Here is a 20,795-nt window from a genome sequence, read left to right as displayed (position 1 = left end):
CATCTCCAAGTTTTTATTTTTATTTATTTATTCTTGTAACATCATTGATTGTACATATCTGTGGAGTACAGAGCTGATATCAATACCTGTGCGCAATATGTGATGCTCAAATCAGGACAGTTATTAAACTCAACATTATGCAATGTAATCATTCTTCATGGCCCTTTACCAATTCCTCCCTTACCTTCTATTCCTTTTGAAAGTTCAAAGTACTACTGTGATTGTTGTAGCTTTCTTTTATTTATTTATTTTTAAATAATATCACGACAAAAAGGCACAAAACTCTGAACGTCAGGTTGTGAACTTGGGGAGAGGGTACCACTACGGTGTCAACGAAAATGAAAGGGGAGAACTGCAAAAAAGGAAAAGGGGGGGAAGCACAGGCAACAAAAGCAAAAGGCGACAAATGGGACCGCATCAAACTAAAAAGCTTCTGCAGGGCAAAAGAAATAATTAACAGAGTGAAGAAACAACTCAGGATGGAGGGAAAAAAACCCTGCAAATCGTACATTGGATAAGGGGGTAATATCCACATATACAAGGCGCTCACACCACTCAGGTAGGTCTCATTTTTTTTCCACATTCAGATGAGGAAACTGGTGCTTGAAAGGATAAAGAACTTGCCCAAGGTCACCCAGCTGGGGCCACCCAGGGCCAGGATCCAAACACAGAAGTCACAGCTCAGAGCCTCGTCCAGCTGGACTCTTCCCGCTGGGGACTGTTCTATCCATTTTGTGACATGTGCCCCTTCCTCTCTCACCCCCTTTCCCTGAGCACAACTATTTAAAAGAGCAATTCCTCACTGCCGCTGCCTGTCCTCCTGCCCCGGATTTCCTCCATTACACTTATCAACATCTAACATACTATAGATTTTACCTATTTATTTTTCTGTGATCTCTCTCTCCCTCCCCAGAATGTGCCTGGCTCATGGCAGGTTCTCAATACATATTTGCCTCTTCGTTCTTCCACTGAACAAATGTTGATTGAGTGCCTGCTATGTGGTAAGCACTGTTACAACACACTCTGATTTTTAAAAAATGTTCTCTGCCGTTATTTAGCTTCTAGACTGATACAGAGATAGATATTCAATTTAAATAATACACAAATAAAGTAAGGTTCCAGTGTGTCTCCCAGGGGAGGGACCAAGTCAGTCAGGGCAGTTAGATGGCACTCAGGGGCTTGGGGAAGTGGCTATTTATCAAATACGTATAGAAATCTCATTTTTAACAGCCCAGCGTGGCAATACAGGTACATACCAATTAATTATTCATTCTATTAGTCAGGGAATCTCTTCAAATTCCTTGCCTGTGAATAAGAATAGCCTTGCCTTGTACAACCTTCCATCACCTTCCTTCCTCAATGTGGCAGCCACAAATTTGTTGACGCTCCCTATGTCCAGGGATGGAGTCTATGTTTCCCACCCCTTCAGTCTAGGTGGGCGGTTCTGTGACTGCTTTGGCCAATGGAGTGCATTGGAAATAACAGTTTATTTACACCCTTACACCCTTTCGTGACCCATTGACCTAATGCCCCATCCAAAGGGCCTGTACTTGGTTCACCCCCATCTCTTCCCGTTCCCATCCCTCACCCTACAATACATTCATGCCAAACTACTATGGTTCCCCAAAACATCATGCTATCCTATCTCCCTCAAAAACTTGTCCATATCTTGTTCCCACTATCTGGAATGTCCCCTCTACCTCTTACTTGGCTAATCCCAAATTATCTTTCAGACTTCAGAGTAACATGACTTCCTCCAGAAAGCCACCCTTGACTCTCGAGACTGGGTTTTGTGCTCTCAGACCACCTTGCTCTCAGGCCTGTAGCAGCCTTTATCCCACTTCACTGTGATTCCCTGCAACTTGTCTGTTTCTCCCACTAGACAAAAGCTACTTGGGACCACGGCTGTACCATGCCTTGGGGTACCCCCGGAGGATGACCCGTAGTTGGCTCCCATTAATTGCTTGTGAGATATGTAAGGGAAGGCCCCTCACCGGGCCCAGAGAGAAGATATCCTGCAGTCTCTTGTAGGTTAGTGGAGGAAGCTGTTGGTTCCTCAGGAGCCAAATAGCTGGCCATCCCATGAGTTTCCAATGTGTGTAGCTGGCAATGATCTGTGTTAGATACAGCAAACAGCGGCACAACCAATAACCAGCAGTTGTCCAGAAGCCAGAGGAGCATGACTGAAGCCCCCAGAGACCACTCTGAGAGGGACATGGAGGATCAATACAAGTCCCCACCCTGCCCTCCCTCAGGTCAGAGCAGGGCTCTGTAGTCCTGCCTGCGGTCAACCTACCTACTCCTCTGCCCCAGCCCACACTTAGCCCAATCAGAAGGGAGGTCTTGTTTGAAAGTTCCCACCAACCTGAGTCCTGCACTGAGGCAGACCAAAGGAATGTAGGCATGGTCCCCCAGACCTTCCAAGGCTCCACACCCTCTAATCACAATCGCCACGTCCCCCCATAAGCCAAGCAGTGCAGCTGACATCTACAAGTTGCACTGCCACTTCTCTGAGCTATTCCTTCCTCTCAGCACCTTAGCATGATATGGACACTAACAAGTGGCACAGGAGGTGGCGAAGAGAGAGACCAATGCATTAGTTATTCAAATTTATTTTTGTTTAACTTCAGAAATAGTAAAGAGAAATTCAATATTTCTGGAAAGACTGTCTAGGTAGGAGACCTTGAAGTTTCTTTGGCAGATCTAAGAAATTCCATATTCTTCTCTTATTTACTTGATCTTATCTCTTATAATTATTTAAGTCCATGAATTCTTAAATTTTAACAATAAATAACTCAGAACTGAAGTCAGCAAAGGACCCTATAAAAGCCAACAGAAGTTCCCGCCTCCGCTGCCATCCTTGCCCCACTCCCTGGCACACTGCCAGTTCCCACTGCTCGGTGCCCTTTCACTCCTCATCAGGGGCTGTTTATTAAAAACACAAAGAGTTGCTGCAACTGAAAGGCCCAGGGCTTCTGCCATGCCAAACTTCTCATCCCTCTTTTCCACTCTCCGAATCTTCTCCTGAGAATGACAGGATTAAGATGCTATGGAAAATTAAAATATCATAGCTGGTGACATAACCAAGTGTAGGCATGTCACCTCTGGCTGATGGCATATTCTCTGATATCATTTTACCAGTGCTTATTGACGCTCCAAACAGGTGTCAAGCACTATCTACCCCAGGCACTAGTGCACGGACCCTGCCCTCACCCATCACCCCTCCTGTTCCTTCCCCTTTTACAATCACATCTATGGTAGGGTATATAATGGCCCCAAACATGTTCATGTACTAATCTCCAGAACCTGTAAATGTTACCTATATGGCAAAAGAGATTTTGCAGATGTGATTAAGTCAAGGATCTTGAGATGAGGAAATTATTCTGGATTAACTAGGTGGGCCTAAATGCAATCACAGCTACCCTTTTAAGAGAGAGGCAGAGGGAGATGAGATGCAGAAGAGGAGGAGGCCATGTGACCATGCAGGCAGGGATGGGAGTGATGGGGCCACAAGCCAAGGAATGCTGGCAGCCACCGGAAGCTAGAAGAGGCATGAAGTAGCTTCTCCCTTAGAGCCTCCAGGGGGAGCTCAGCCCTGCTGACACTTTGATTTCAGCACAGTGATACTGATACATCTGGCCTCCAGAACTGTGAGAGAATATGTTTCTGTTGCTTTAAGCCACCAAGTCTGCGGTAATTTGTTATATTAGCAGTAGGAAATTAAAACAACATCCAGATCACTTTATCTCTATAGCAGAAACCCAAAGTGCTGCTGCTCCAGGTGACCTGTGACTATTTTCCTCAACCATGAAGCATCCAGGGTACATCCATTTCTTCCCCGCCATGTTCCGTGATCCTCGTGGACCCTGAGCACTTCTTGTGGGCCTTGGGGCTTCAGGCCTAGAGGTTTGCAGACTGAAACTCAGCACACCCACTCCCACTGTGTGGGTCACCACCCGGCCCGGTTCCATCACTGTTCAGGGTGAGGCATCCAGAGCCACTCGTCTGCCTCAGTTATTCCAACACCCCAGCCACTCCTTTCTCTGGAATTCTGCTCTTGCGGCTTTTCAAATGGCTGGCTCCTTCCTCAGGTCTACACTTAAACATCACCTCTCAGAGTCCTTTCCTAACCCAGTGACAAAAGGAGTCCCCCTCCTATTTTTCTCTGCCCGCTCCCCGTTTGTTTTCTTCATGGGACATAGCACCACTGATAATTATTTTACTTAGCTGCTTGCTTACTTGGTTTTGTATCTTTCAGTTGCCTCCGTCACAAGGTGCAGGGACTGCACAGTGTCCAGTAAATGGTAGGCACTCAACAAAGACTTGTCCTATTAAGTAAGTAATCCCTTAACTGGATAGTTGTGATGAAAAACAACGGGGACAATACACAGGGCAAAGAAGAGTGGGCATTTCTGATCGTTCGCAAGTTTGAGTCATGGGGCCATGACTGTTGAGATGGACCCCCAGTCAGGGTGGAAATGCCTCTTGTAGGGTGTTGGCCTAGAGTCACTTTGACACCCAGGGGTCTGGATTAGTGCAGGCCCATGACCGACGTGTGGTAAGTCAGGCGGCCGAGGGACTCGTGCAGTCTCATGTTGTCTCAGTCTTGGGCGAGCCGAGGTCTACGAGTCCTTGAGAGGTTCCATCAGAGACATGGAGTCAGCGGACACACCCAGGCCACCCCACGCTTGGTTATGAAGGGACGGAGGAGAGGAGGCTGAAAAGGAGAGGGAGAAAAGCAGAGGGAAGCTCCAAACCCTCCCTGCCGCTTCTTTTTGTTGCAGGACTCCCTGTCCTGGGGAGCTGCCACCGGGAGCTGTCCTCTCTCTGGATGACGGAAGGGGTCCCAGCACCAGGAGCCATCACTTCTGTCCTCCTCGGGGGCTCCCAGGTAGGGTCTTCAGCCTGACTGATGACGGGTCAAGAGAAGAAGAATATCCCATGTACGGGTTTCCCAAAATTAAAATGGATAATAGGACCTTATGGAAGGTTGCCTGGATAATTAAAGCATTAATTCAGGCTCTGGTTTGCCTGAGAGCAGTGAGCCCATGACAGAAAGCATCACAAAAGGCTCTGTGGCAGTCTCCTGGCCGGGGGCTCTTCCCCTCGGTCCCTGTCCGCCACACTCGGGATGCACCCAGAGGCCGTGAAGTCGGGGAGCCAAGGTTCTTCACTCAGCATGTCTCTCTGAGAAGTCAGGGCTGGGTAAGGTCTGAAACGCCAACTGCACACCAGGAAACTGTGGCCTAGTGACTTGCTTGAGGTCGCACAGCTTTAGTCAGCAAGCGTGCAGGCTGGAATACCTATTCTCCCACCTTATCCACTCACACGTTTCTTGGGTCCTCCTCCATCACACGCCTGTGCTCACACACACACACAGCCCTGAATCTCTCCCATACAGGCCGCTGCCTCCCCACCCCTCCATGAGCCGTGCACATCCCCCGCCCGTGCTTTTGCTGCAGATGCTCCCACCCCGCAGCCCTCTGCATTCTCTGTCCCTCCAATTCCACCCTGCGCTGGGCCTTAGTTCAACGCCTCTCTGCTCTCGTGTCTTCCCTTTTAATACCGCTGCTTCATTCCCTTCTTTGAGCTCCTCCTGCACTTGTGGTTTTCATACCACACAATTTAGCCCTGAGTTCTACCCCGTCTCCCACGGTGCAGGGCTGTTTCATCTCATCCTCCCAACAAGACTGAGATTCCGTGAGGATTCCCCCCAGCAATGCCCCCCAAGCCCAGCATGCAGTGAACGTTCCATCAGTGCCTGCTCTTTGGCAATCCAGGATTCGAGTCCAGGTTTCATTGACTTATGTGGCCTTACACAAGCCCACAGTAGACCTGTGTCACTGTCCTCACACAAACAATGGGCATAAACTCCACCAAGGGCCCATCTTACTCCACATTGTGCTGCTGCTCTTCACTGTCTCCCAGTGTCATGACAGCAGCCTGCTCATGCCCACCCCCTCCCTGCTATCCCCATATGTCTCCAAAAGCACCCCAAAAATGCTGCTGTCTGGGGAACCCCATGACTTCATGCTAAACAGCTGTTTGTCTATTGCTACCCAGAAGGAGCAGCTTGGCTGGTGGGAAGAGCACTGGATAGGGAGTTCTGTGTTGAGCCCTGGGTTCTAGTCCTGCCCCCTGCACTGCCTGGCTCCAGGACCTGGCCACAGCCCACTGTCCCTGCACTGCAGGTTCTCCACCTGTTAAATGAGGACACCTGTTTTGCTGTTGCTCTCTTAAGCCTCTACAGCCCTGTACTTCCTGAAGTCTTAAGTAGACATCAGTGTCTCCGTGCACAGAGGCCAAGCAGAGCAGCTGAAAGCAGAATATGGCCTTAATGTGTGGGGCACGTACCAGGAGAAAGAGGAGCATTAGCCCTTTTCCTGGAAATCTGGCTTGGATCTCCCAGAAGAGAGTGCAGTAAACACTAGAAGGCACGAGAACTGCTGAGGCAACGATACGCCCACCCAACACACAGACACGTGCATCAGCACCGAGCGCAGCTTCCCAGGAGCATGGCACTGGTTAATTAGATCTGGGGGCCCAACGGCTGCAGCAAGGCTCATCATTAAGGTTAGAACAAGCAGAACTGCCACCAAGCAAACCGTATTGACCCTCCGAGTCAGCTCCTCAGATCGTGTTTTCTTTGACTGTGAAATTAGGGATGGATTAGACGTGGGTAGGGAGAGGGAAAGATGAGACCCAGCTTCACAGAGGTCTCCCTCCTCCTTGAGGCAATGACCTCAAGGAATGGGACTGAGTCTGTTGTCACGACCATAAGTGCCAAATGCTCGTTGTAGGAACCACAGTCCCAGGGCGTCCGGAGAAAGTGACCCTGTCCTTCTCCCTTCCACATGCCAGCCCCACAGACTTAATGACCAGATGGTGGCAATCCAAAGGAGTGGTCCGGCAGAAAGTAGGCCATCTCAGCAGTGGCCAAGTGTCACCTACTGGTCACTTGAGCAGGTGGGTGTACAGAGACTGCTCCCATCCTGGCCCAGCCTGGCCCTGGCGGGCACCCCACAGGTCTCCTTTGTGTTTATGTGAGGTGAGCAGCCACCTGTGGACGGCACCCTGACCCAAGCTGTCATGGAGCCTCAACAATCGATGCCTACACCAAGTGCCTTCCATGCCTTCAGCTGGGATACTGATATTTCGTGATACTCAGGGGAAATATTTGCCATCTTTGAGCACGTCTAACTAGAAACCTGACTGATCGCAATATCCAGAAATGCTCTTTGTGGTGAAGGGGTTGTCCCCACCTCCACCCAGCAGGCTGAGGCCTGCTTGCTGTCACCCGGGACACCTGACACAGTCATTGAGTGTGGACTGCCACAAGCCCCACAAATGACTAAAACGGGCAACGTGAATAAAGACCTGAGTCACGATGCCCAGAATCACTGGTGGGGAGGAGCGGGTGCAGAGGCAGCTAGGGGTCCTCTAAATGGACAGTCCCCGAACCTGCCGGGTCTCTGGTCCGGGGTCGGCAATGGAGGTGGAGGGCTCAGAAGCTCTGTGGGTAGGAGCCTTCTTGAGTAAGAATTCTGCTGGCTTTACTCTGCAAAAACAAGCTGCACATTGATTCATGGACAAAAACACCAAGCAACCATCTGGGGACGGCAGGAAACAAGAAAAGGAAGGGAAGGGAAGACAATTCAGGTATATTTTTCTTCTTTTGTGTCTTATTTTGTATCTCTTCAGCTTGGGAAAGGTTCCTGGGACTTTCTGGCTCCATGATCAGTCATGCTTTACAGAAACTAGACCAGTCCTGACAGGAATCAGGTGAGAGCTAAAATAAAGTCTGTGGGACAAGCCTGTGGGATGCTTCATCTTTGTGATCCTGGTGAATGTACAGGAAGGTGGTGGCCAGTCTTCAAAATGGGGAGAGAAGGGATCTGAATACAGGAATTTGGGACAGTAAAGATTTCCTTGTTGCTAACTACTTGACGATGCAGGGATTTTCCCCCTTAAGGCTGCTCAGCAAGCATTAGCTGGGTGCCTTCTAGGTGCCTGAGGAGTCTGTAGAGGACTCTGTACCAGGCTACCTCCCTTGGTGGCCCTCTCCCTTCTACTGAGGCTTTTCCAGCAGTCTTGGCTCACAGCAAAGAGCAAATCAGACAAAGATCCCTGCCCTCCTGTAGCCTACATTCTAATGGGGGATATAGACAATATAGGAGATTTTTTTAAGTATACCAAATGACATGTTAGATGGTGATAAGGACTAAGGAGAAAAAATTAAGCAGAGAGATGTGCTGGCCTAAAATTTTAGAAAGAATGACCAAAGAAGATCTTCCAGAGAAAATGACTTTCAAGTAAAAACTGCTTTTGCCTTCATGTCTGGTGGCCCATCTGACCTGTCAGACACCCTTTCCCTTGGGACAGCTGGTTCTGCGTGAGAGAGAGGTGTGAGGGGACACCAGCCCTGGACACAGCTGTGGGGAGGCCAACCCGCCTTCCTGTGACTGTCACCCCTTCTCCAATAGTGCTCGGCTGTCCCAGGAGCCCTGTCCCCCTCCACCAGAGGGCTCTTGGCTGGGTGGGAGATCTAGGCTCAGGCCTGGCGTGGCTGCTCATCTGACCTCCCAGGGCCTCATCCGGGCATCTATAAATGAGCATGCTGGAGAGCTCATTTCTAACATCGCTCGCAGCCCTCCACGAGCCCCACTGTCTGTGATAAGCCCATCCTCGCCAACGTGTTCATTTGTCTCCTCTCCTGCAACAAGCTGACATCCCAACAGCGGCCCTATGGTCACACAGCCACACACCTGAGGGAGGCTCTGAAGCCAGCAGGCCCTGGGGAGTTATTTTAGGCCCACAGCCTTCTCAGGGGCCCAGACACGCCACAGGCACAGCCCCACCCCCTCCAAGGCCAGCCGCCTCAGCATGTGGCCACGTGGAACAGAGGAGAAATGAAGCAATTCCATGCGTGGCCAGCCCTCCACCAGCCAGGGTTTCCTATCACTGAGGTTACGCTAACTGTGAGATGGTCCAACCCCAGGGTCTGAGGTGCTCTTATGAAAAGACTTTACAAGCAAAGCAGCCACCATCACGCCAATCACTGTCAATCAGCATAGCAGGTGACAGTGCACCCTGCAAAGCAGCTTCTCCCTGGCTTCACTTCCCAAGAAGCACAGCAGGAAAAAAGCATGCAGTCTCTGCTGAAGGACACACCACACCATGGCTGAGGCACAGGGGCTCCCCAGGCTGACACCTCTGTTGAGGCGACACTACGGGAGTTCTGCCAACACCACTTGCTGTCTGTAACTCCAGAGTCGGGCCAGCTCATCTCTTCTGACAGGCACGAAATTCACTTTATCACACCTCAGTCACCTACGGATGGTGGACAGCGGTGGTGCAGGGGAAGGGACATGGCATAATTACAAGAATGACCTCAGATATGGCTAAAGCCCTAGACTGACCTGGCCAGTGTCAACCACACTGGGGCTCTGCAATCAGGGCTCTGCCAGCAGGTGCTTAAGAAAAAGACTTAAGTTTCCCAGGAAACAGTCATCCCAGAATCCTCATCACTATTGGCCAACAAAAAGCCACCATCGATTGGACACTCCATGTACTCATTTTCCACTTAATGACTCCTCTGGAATTCATGCTAAATGGAGGTGGGGGTGCTAGGAGGGCGGAGGTGCGTAGCATAATTCAACCAGCCTTGCCAAATGTGTCCCTAGGACAAACAGCATCTTCAGCCACTCAGACCCCTGGTTTCCACCCAAGGCAATTATTCCATCCGTTGTCTGTGAAGGCGACAGGAAGGCTGAATTCTGTCCTTCCTTCTCTTTCCTTTAGCTGCTCTGATAACATCTTTGCCTCCTCTTTGATGACCTTCCAAGACCCGGAGACAGAAAAACATCTGCACTCTCAGAAGACTTAGGGGGACAGCACCAAACTCCCCATGTCCTGTCCCCCCCTGCACCCATCAGGGTCTGCCTTGGAGCTGCAGCTCCCCAGCCTAAGACAGGATCCTTGTGAAAGAAGCAATACCAAGTGTGCCTTGGGATGGAGAGAGAGTCCAAGAGGAAGGTTTGAGAAGAGAGCCACACCACCTGATTTACTCCAGATAGATCACTTGACCCACGCAGTCAAGGATGCAGTGAAAGAGGCTAGGCTGGGACTGACTGGCAGGCTAGGAGGCTGCTGCCTACTTGGCTTCTCTACTTAAGTGCATAATAAGCATCTCAAACATGACAGAACTAAAGCAGAATCCTTTCTCTCTCCCTTCCAGCCTCCCCTGACCCCCCACCCCTCAAGCTATACAGCAGGAGGTATCCTAACTGCTGTTTCCCTCATCACCACCACTAACCACATCCAATCTAAAGGCAAGTCCTGTGGACTTCACCTCCAACCTGCATTCCAAATCTCTTCCACAGAAACCACCCCAGTCCCAGTCCCCCTCACCACACACCCAGGATTTCTGCGGTGGGCTAAGTGATAGTCCCCCCACCACTCCTAATTCCCTTCAGCCCTTTTGTCATATGGCAGCCAAAAGTGTGAGATTTCTCACACCTTTTTGTTGCGAAGGATAACGTGCAGAAAAGGATGTAAAACAAAAATGTACAGTTTATCACAAAGTGAACACACGTGAAAGAAAGCACGTGCAAGTCAAGAAACAGGACATTACCAGTTCTAGCCCAAACACCGCCCCCTTGCACCCCCGCCTATCCCTGCCCCTCCTTCTCCACCAAAGATAACCACTGGCCTGGCTTTTAAGGTAATCACTTTCTCAACTTTTCTTAAATCTTATCACCTAAGTATGCACCCCTAAAAGCACCTAAACATGCATCCTTAGAAGCACCTAAACACGCATCCCTAAAAGCTACAGTTCGGGTTTTGGCTGGAATTTGAAATCTGTATAAGTGGAATCATACTGCATGTATTCTTTCACGTTGAGCTTCTTTCCCTCCACATTATATTTATAAAATTCATTCACGTGGTGTGTGTACCTGTAGTTTGTTAATTCTGATGGTTGTATGACAGTTTGTTATTTATCCATTCTACTGTTAATGGGCATTTGGGTTGTTTCCAGATTTTTGGCTATTATGAATAATGCTGCTACAAATAGTTTGATATAACTCTCGGTGCCAGAATAGTCTTAAACAGGGATCAGACCATGTCACTCCTCTGCTTAAAACTCTCCAAAATCTTCCTGTCATACATAAAATCCAAATTCCTCATCATAGTCCAGAAGGCCCTTGCTTCCTTCTGTAACTCCATCTTCTACCTCTCTCCCCCTTGCTCACATGCTCCTGCCTCACCAGTCTTTCTGCTCCTGTAACATCCCAAGCTTGCACCACCCCAGGGCCTCTACACTTGCCCTTCCCTCTGACTACAATGCTCTTCCCCACCATCTGGGCATAGTTGGTTCCTTCTTGTCATTCAAGGCTTGGGTCAAATATCACCTCCTCAGACAACTCCCTTGACTACCTAGTCTAGAAGAGACCCCCAGATCTCCCTCTTTTACATGCCGTTGTCCTGTCTTCTTCACAGCACTCTGCACTGTGGGAAGCCTTCTTATTTACATGTCTAGTTACTTGCTTATTGCTTATCTCCTCCTACCTCCCTGATATCCTCAGCACTCGGAACCGTGTCTGACATAGAGTGAGCACTCGATAAAAGTTTGTTAAGTGAATGAATGAATGAATCTGCAGGAAAGATGGCCAGGTTACTAGCATAGTGGCATTCGGGGAGGGGCGGAGTAGCATGCAATGGATACTTTTGAGACCAACAGAGGAAGAATAAAGAAAGGAAGGGAGGCAGGAGAGTAATGCTGATGGAAACCCTGTGCTCCATGCCCTGGGCCAAGGGAATCACGTTTGCCCCATGAAGGGCTGGTCTCTGGTGTGCTAGGTGGCTGTGTGCCGCTTGCAGGCTGGCTGAGCCTGGAGCATTGGGGAAGGTTCCCTGTGAGGCAGGGAACACTGAACCCCTTTCAGAGCACAAGCCAACCCCTGCTGAAGTAGGAGAATAAGTGAGGCTGCCTTTAATCCCCGTCTAGACAAGGGGAGAGGAAAGTGGGGGTGTTTCATTATTCTCTCTGAGAAGTCAAGGCAGCAGTATGAGACAATTCAGGTTGTCAACCTGCCAACGCAGCCTCTAGGGATGACAAACTTTCCCAACTACTGCCTCAGTAAACATCCAGAGAGCAGCAGAAGCCAGCACCAGACTCGATATCCATCAGCAAGGCTGTAGGGTGTGCTCCAAGCAGTCTGAGAATCATCCCTGCACAGACCCAGAGCAGCAAGGCTGGGGCTGTGGTGAGGGAAGAGAAGGATGGGGAGCAACCCTAAATGAGGGACAGAAAGGCTCCTCTTGGAGGAAGAATAGTATAGCAGGGCCACTATGAGGAAATGGAAGTAATTTTAAGAACCTGGACATAAGGGAGATGCCTGAGTTTTGTCCCTGTCCATCCTTACCTGTGTGATATCAGGAAGGTGTCTCAATCTGCCTGATAAATACTCTCTTTGTCAATGTCTCAATGTTATTATGAGGATCAAATTAAATCACATATATAAAAGAGTTTCATAGACAAATGTAACATGACAATAATAGGCCTTAAACAGACTCATTACTCAGAAAGTAAAAACAAGTAGTAAATCATTGGCTAAGTTTGGAATAAGTGGCAGTGTTTGAGAGGATTTTTTCTTTAAGGACACTTGTAGCACTCCAGGCCAGGAGGGTGGGAAACTTGTAGTGACTAAGTTTCCACCAGCACAATAAGTCTCTAGTAGTTAAGAGTACAGATCCTTACAATAACAAATGAAAACAAAACAAAAACCCTAGGAATAGAGCTGGCCAGTTAGCACGCAGTCTTGTAACACCAAGGTCAAGGGTTCAGTCCCTACACTGGCCTTCTGCCAAAAAAAAAAGTAAAGGAAATACATAGTACCTTCAAAAACTCTGGGAATAAATTTAATAAGAAATACACAAGATGTATAAAGAAATGTTTAACTTAAAACACTATGTAAAGACACAAAAGGAGAACTTGAACAAATGGAAAAATCATACCATGTTCATGGATAAACAATTTATCCCTAAAGCTAATTAATAAACTGAAAATATTCTCAACAAAATTACCAGTAAATTTGAGGGGAGCTAGATAAGTTTAAATTAAAGTTCATATGGAACAATAAATAAGCAATAATATCCAGGAAAGTTCTGGAAAAGAAATGTATAGAAGATGACCAGCCCTACTGCATATCAAGGCATATTATAAAACTGCATTAATTAAAATACACAATCTGGCATATGAGTGAACAAATTAATCAACAGAATAGAAGAGAAAATGATGAAATAGACCCCTATAACTATAGGAAATACTGATTTCAGATCATCGAGGAAGAGATGAATAATTCAATAAATGGTACTGAGACAACTGAATAGACATGTGGGAAAAAATTAAGTAGGATTCTTCCCTCAAACTTTATGCCAAAATAAGTTAACAATGAATCAAAGATCTAAATGTAACAAATAAAACCATGAAAGTGCAGAAGTAAAAAAATAAAGAGCATGGTAATTTTTGTGGTTTTGAAGGCCTTTGTAAGCATAGTTGAAAACCAAAACACAGTAAGAAGAAGACTGATCCATTTAACTGCTTAAAAATGTGAAAACTGTCATAAGAACATAAACAACTCCAAAAGGCAGACTAAACACTGGGAAAAATATTTTCTGTATTTATACTACAAAAGACTAATTTTCTTAATACACAAAGAATTTCTACAAACTAATAAGAAAATGTTCAAAGGACATAATAAATTCACAGAAAAGGAAATATAAGTTGATCTTAATATTTGCAAAGATATTCAAACTCACATTAAGAGAAATACCTACTGAAACTAGGAGATGCCATTTTTCATTTCTTAGATAGTCAAGGGCCAGAAAAGTTTGATAACGTAGTATGTCGGCAAGGATGCAAGGAAACAGGTACTGTACTGATAGATGGATAAACTGTACAAATTCCATGGAGGGTAATTTAGGACTACACTGGAAAATTTTAAACTCACCCTTCAAATCCACAATTCTTTCGCATATATTTTTTACTTCATATATATTTGCATTTTCTTTCGCATACATTCACATGTATACAAGTGATGTTTATGTGTTTATTCACTGAAGCATTAGTGAAATAGCAAAACTTTTTTAAAATACTATATATCCATGAAGAAGGGGTCAATGGGATAAATTATGGAATATGTGCCTTTAAAAAAAATGGAGGCAGATCTCATTGTCTCGATTTGTAAGGATCTCCAACATATCAATTCCTAAGTGGAAAATACATATATGGAGAACAACAAGTTATGTATGTTATTACTTGTTTTTGAAAAATATACACATTATGGTTTTATATACATATATATATATGAAAATGGAAGGATACACAAGAAAACAGTAACAGTGGTGCCATTTTCAGTGATAACAACTAAGGAGATAGTGAAAACTACTAAATGTTGCTGAAAGAAACTAAAGAAGACACAAGTAAATGGAAAGTCATCCTATGTTCATGGACAGGAAGACTTAATATCGTTAAGATGTCGATACTACCCAAAAAGACCCACAGATTCAATGAAATCCCTATTAAAATTCCAAAGGCATTTTTCACATAAATAGAAAAATCAATCCTAAAGTTCATATGGGAACTTAAGGGACCCAAAATAGCCAAGACAATCTTGAAAAAAGAATGAAGCTGAAGGTCTTGCACTTTCTGATTTCAAAACTTATCACAAAGCTAGAGTAATGGAAACAGTGTGATACAGACATAAAGACTGACATAGACCAATGGAATAGAATAAGGAGCCCAGAAATAAATTCTTGCATTGACAGGCAAACGATTTTCTACAAGGGAGCCAAGACCATTCAGTGGGGAAAAGGAAATCTTTCCAACAGGACTGTGGCATTGGGAAAACTGGATATCCACATACAAAAACATGAAGTTAGATCCTTACCTAACACCATATATAAAAATTAACTCAAAATTAACTCTAAATGTAAGAGCTAAAACTATAAAATACTTAGAAGAAAACATAGGAGAAAATCTTTAAAACATTGGATTTGGCAATGATTTCTTAGATATGACACCAAAAGCACAGAAAACAAAATAAAAAATAGATGAATTGGACTTCATCAAAGTTAAAAACTGTTATGCATCAAGGGATACTATCAACAGAGTGAAAAATCAATCTGCAAAATGGGATAAAATATTTGCAAATCATATATCTGGTGAGTGATTAATATCCAGAATATATAAAGAACCCCTACAACTCAACAACAAAAAACAACTAACCAATTAAAACATGGGCAAAAGACTTGAATAGACGATTCTCCAAAGAAGATATACAAATGGCCAATAAGCACATGAAAAGATGCTCAACATCACTAATCAATAATGAAATGCAAATCAAAACCATGAGTATCACTTAATACATATCCGATGGCTATTATTAAAAAAACCAGAAAACAACAAATGTTGTTGAGGATGTAGAGAAACTAGAACTTTTGTACATTGCTGGCAGGAAGGTAAAGTGCCACTATGGAAAACAGTATCACTTTTCCTCAAAAAATTAAACATAGAATTACCATATGATCCAGCATACCACTTCTGGGTTTATACCCAAAAGAATTGAAGCTGGGGAATCAAACAGATTATTTGTACACCCATTTTCATAGCAGCATTACTCACAATAGCCAAAAGGTGGAAAACAACCCAAGTATCCATTGATGGATGAATGGATAAACAAAATATGGTAAATGCATACCGCAGATTTTATTCAGCCTTAAAAAGGAAGGAAATCCTGACACATGATACAACATGGATGAAGCTTGAAGACAATCAAAAAGAATAAATTGAACAATTTATTAATTGAAACAATGGCATCAAAAAGAATAAATTTTTAATTTAGGAATAAATTTAACCAAGGACAGGAAAGATCTGTACACTGGAAACTATAAAACATTGATAAAAGAAATTGAAAAAGACAAATAAATGGAAAGATATCCCATATCAATGGGTTGGAAGAATATATTGTTAAAATGTCCATACTACCCAAAGTAATATACAAATTCAAGATAATCCCTAACAAAATTCCCAAATTCTAAAATTTGTATAAAACCACATAAGACCTTGAAGATCCAAAGCAATCTTGAGAAAGAAAAACAATGTTGGAGGCATTACAATTCTTGATTTCAAATTATATTGCAAAGTTATAGTAATCAAAAGAGTATGTTACTGACAAAAACAAAAAAAAAGACACATAGACCAATAGAACAGAATAGAGAGCCCAGAAATAAACCCAAACATATACAATCAACTAATTTTCAACAAAGCCACCAAGAAAACACACTGGGGAAAGAATAGTCTCTTTAATTAATTACGCTGGGAAAACTGGATATCCACAAGCAAAAGAATGAAACTGGACCCTTATCTAACCCCATACACAAAAATCAGCTCAAAATGGATTAAAGACCTATAAAACCATAAAACTCCTAGAAGAAAACATAAATGAAAAGTTCTCTTGGTATTGGCTTTGGCAATGACTTTTTTTGGATATCACAGCAAAAGTTCAGGCAACAAAAGCAGAAATAAATGTGACTACATCAAACTATAAAGCTTCTCCACAGCAAAGGAAAAAATCGACAAAACGAAAAGGCAGCCTACAGATTGGGAGAAAATATTTGCAAGCCATATATCTGATAAGGGGTTAATACCCAAAATACATAAGTAAGTCATACAACTCAATAGCAAAAAAATCAAATAACCCAATTTTAAAATGTGCAAAGGGACTGAAGAGACATTTCTCCAAAGACAAATGAATAGACAACAGGTATACGAAAAGGTGTTCAACATCACTAGTCATTGGGGAAATGCAAATCAAAACCACAATGAGATATCTCCTCACATCTGTTGGAATGGCTTTTCTCAAAAATACAAGAGGTAAGTGTTGGCAAAGGTATGGAGAAAAGGGAGCCCTTGTATCATCCTGCTGGGAATGTAAATTGGTACAGCCATTATGGAAAACAGTGTGGGGAGGTTCCTAAAAATTTAAAAATAGAACTACCATATAACCCAGCAACCCCTCTGCGGGGTATATATCCAAAGGAAATGAAATCAGTACCTCACTGATTTATGTGCACTGCTGTGTTCATTGCAGCATTATTCACAATAGCCAAGACATGGAAACAATCTATGTGTATATCAACAGATGAATGGATAAAGAAATTGTGGTGTGTATATATACAATGGAATATTATTCAGCCTTTTAAAAAGGAGATACTGTCATTTAAGACAACAGGAATGAACCTGGAAGACATTATGCTAAGTGAAATAATCCAGACACAGAAATAAAAGTAATGCATGATCTCTTTTATATGTGAAATCTAAAACAAAGTCAAATACATAGAAACAGAGAGTGGAAACATGGTTACCAAGGGCAAGGAGGAGGAGGAAATGGGGGAAAGTATGTCAAAGGGCTTGCAGCTATGTAGGATGATTAAGTCTAGAGATCTTATGTACAGCTGAGGACTATAGCTAATAATATTGTATTATACACTGAAATTTTGCAGCAAGTAGATTTTAAGTGTTCTTACCATCCCACCCCACCCTCTAAATAACTATGTATCAGGAAGGGATATGTTAATTTGCTTGACTGTAGTAATCATTTCACTATGTATATGTATATCAAAACGTCATATTGTACACCTTAAATATGCACAATTTAAAACTTTTAAATAAAATTAAAGTAAATTTTAAAAACATTTCCCACTTAAAAAAAATTATACTAAGTGAAATAAGCCAGTCACGAAAGGACAAATATTGTATGACTCCACTTATATGAGGCACCTGCCAGAGTCAAATTCACAGAGACAGAAAGTAGAATGGTGGTTGCCAGGGGCTGGGGGGAGGGAGGCATGGGGAGCAATAGTTTAATGGGTGTAGAGTCCCAGTTTGGGAAGATGAAAAAGTTCTAGAGATGGAAGGTGATTATGGTTGCACAACAATGTCAATCGCTTAATGCCAATAAACTGTACACTTAAAAATGGCTGACATGGTAAACTTTGTGTTATATGTATTTTACCACAATAAAAAAATTAAGAGAAAGACATAAACCATAAATAATAAAAAAAAAAGAAGAGTATGAATTCTAGAGTCAGCCCTCCTGGGTTTGACTGTTCGATCGTTCCTTTAATAGCCAAGTTACTTTAGGTACTTATTGTTTCTAAGCCTCAGTTTTCTCATTCATAAAACAATAATAGCACTGCATCAGATTGGTTGAGGCTCATATAAGGCCTAGAGTACTGCCTACCACGTTGTTGGTGCTTGATAAGTAATAGCTTCTTATTTATTATTGTCTGCAACAGTTGTTGAACTTCTACTAAGTCCAGGCACTATGCCAAGTTCTAGGAATACAGAGATGGATTGGATGGGTCCCTGCCTTTGAGAACCTCAGCACTCAGTGAATGGAACCTTTAGGAGTAAGTGTTGTAAAGGTCATGATGGAAGTAACCTTCAAGAAGAAAAAAACAAGACAATAGATTGAAGGTCTAAAGTGTTTTCTAAAGAATAGACCTGTCTGAAAATAGGATGGGCTATCTTGAAAGGCAGTGAAGTAGTCTGGATAACTACTTACTAGGCATGTTGCAGAAGAGATTCCGAGAGTTTGGCTATGAAGTCATTATGGCCCCATGTGGCTCAGAGAGTCTGTGATGCTATAGCATTTGGGCCAAGGACTGGACTCTTAGCCATTTGGCTGGAGAAAGACTCCAGGGTGTCAGCCCTGAAGACATCTCTGCTTTATGACATCATCCCAACACCTCCTAGCAGGGACCCAGAGGGTCCATATGTCAGGTGTGGATTCAAATTCAAAATGACAGACACAATTTTCGCATAGATGAATGGAGAGGAACCAAGCACGATCATCCCTGGATGACAGACAGCAGGGTAGGACCGCCCAAAGGGGAGGCCATCCCTGCCTTTTTTTGGGCTAGTGCAAGCTTCAGGTTTCAGGCCTTGGAACAGAATATGGAAGCAGGATGAGCGAGTGAAGACTTGGAAGAAAACACCCCAAGGCTGGCTGTGAATCCAAGGAGGGTACCCTCCTCCCCATCCCCAAATTCTTGACATCTCTGCTAGTCCAGCAACCTAGAGGAGTCTGAGCTTATTTTTTATAAAAGGGAAAATGAGTATCTTGTGGGGTTAGACAGGAGGAAAGACAGGACTCTCCTTTCAGTCCTGGAACTTCATCTGCAGTCAAGCCTTCAACTGCGGTGCCACGTCAGGGCTGAGGAAAGTAAGGGTAGGGAGATATTCCCTAGGTGGTCTGCAACCAGACAGCTTCCCCAAGGGTTGCAGAGGAAAGACAGCAGTTCCTCATTGCTCACACCCTGACTTTCTTTCCTGGAGTGCAGGAGTGGATGGAATGGCAATGTGGCCAGGGAAGACCTCCCTGGTAAAGTGACATTTAAACAAGACCTGAAGGTGGTGGGAGGCAAGCCACGCAAATCTGTGCAGAAAAGCAGGCCAGACAGGCGGGAGAGCAAGTCCAAAGAGCCAGAGGCAAAGTGTGCCTGGCTTATTCGAGGCACAGCATGGAGCTCTTATGACTGGAGCAGAAGGAGAGATGGGGAGACTTGTAGGACACGAGGTCAGAGAGGTAAGGAGTGGGGGCAGGTTTCAGAATCTGTAGGGCTCCCTAGGCCATTTCAAGCATTCTAACTTCACTCTTAATGAGACAAAAGGCCACTGAAGGGTTTTGAGCACAGAAATGAGATAAACTGGCATAGTTTTTAAAGGGTCCCTTGGGCTGCTGGGTTGAGGACACACTTCAGGTAGGGCTGCATGACCGCCAGCTTCAGTTGGTTGTGGGCTGTTGCAACAGTCCAGGAGAGGGGTGATGGTGGTGTGAACCAGGTTGGTAGCAGCGGAGGTGGTGAGAAGTGGATTTATTTTGAAGACACAGCCAACAGGACTTGCTGACAGATTGCACGTGGGGAGTGAAAGAAAGAGAGGTGTCAAGGCGGATGCTAAGACTTTTTGGCCTGAGTTATTAGAAGAAGGGAGTCACCATTAATGAGATATGGAAGACTGAAGAAAGAGCAAGTTTTATGGGGAACATCGAGAATTCATATTTGGACACATAAAGTTCATTGTTCCTCTCACACATCCACGTGGAAATGTCTCATGGGTGACTGGATAGACACACACAGTGTTCAGGGAGAAGGCCAGGTGAGAGTTACAGGTTTAGAAGTCTTCTGTGTACAGACAGTATTTGAAATCTGAGCCCTGGATGAGTGACTGCAGATAAAGAAGAGAAGAAGTCTGAGGACTGAGCCCTGGGGTAGCCACCACTCATAGGCTGATGAGAAAAAATTAACAAAAGCCCCTGAGAAGGAGTTACCGAGAACACCAGGAAAGGGTGGTGTGTCCCAAAAGCCAGGGAAAGAAAGCATTTCCAGGAAGAGGTGTGATCAGTGATCATCTGTGTCAATGGCTGATAGACCAAAGATCTCAAGATGACCACTGGATTTAGCAACAGAAAGGCCAATGACAATCTTAGAAGGAACAATTTTGGTGGAGTGTAGGGAGAAGAGAGCCTCATTAAAGAGGTAGCCCTTGGGCTACAGCTGGCCTGCTTGTTTTTGTAAATAAAATTTTTTTGGAACTCATCCATGTCCGTTTATTTATGTATTGGCTGTGGCTGCTCCCGAGTTACAATGGACACATTGAGTAGGTGAGATAGAGACCACGTGGCCCACACAATACAGTATGTACTGTTTGACACTTTATAGAAAAACTT

The sequence above is a fragment of the Cynocephalus volans genome, chromosome 8, assembly GCF_027409185.1.
Source record: "Cynocephalus volans isolate mCynVol1 chromosome 8, mCynVol1.pri, whole genome shotgun sequence".
Classification (NCBI taxonomy): Eukaryota; Metazoa; Chordata; class Mammalia; order Dermoptera; family Cynocephalidae; genus Cynocephalus; species Cynocephalus volans.
The sequence above is the reverse complement of the archived record's forward strand: the minus strand, read 5'-3'. Positions refer to the sequence as shown.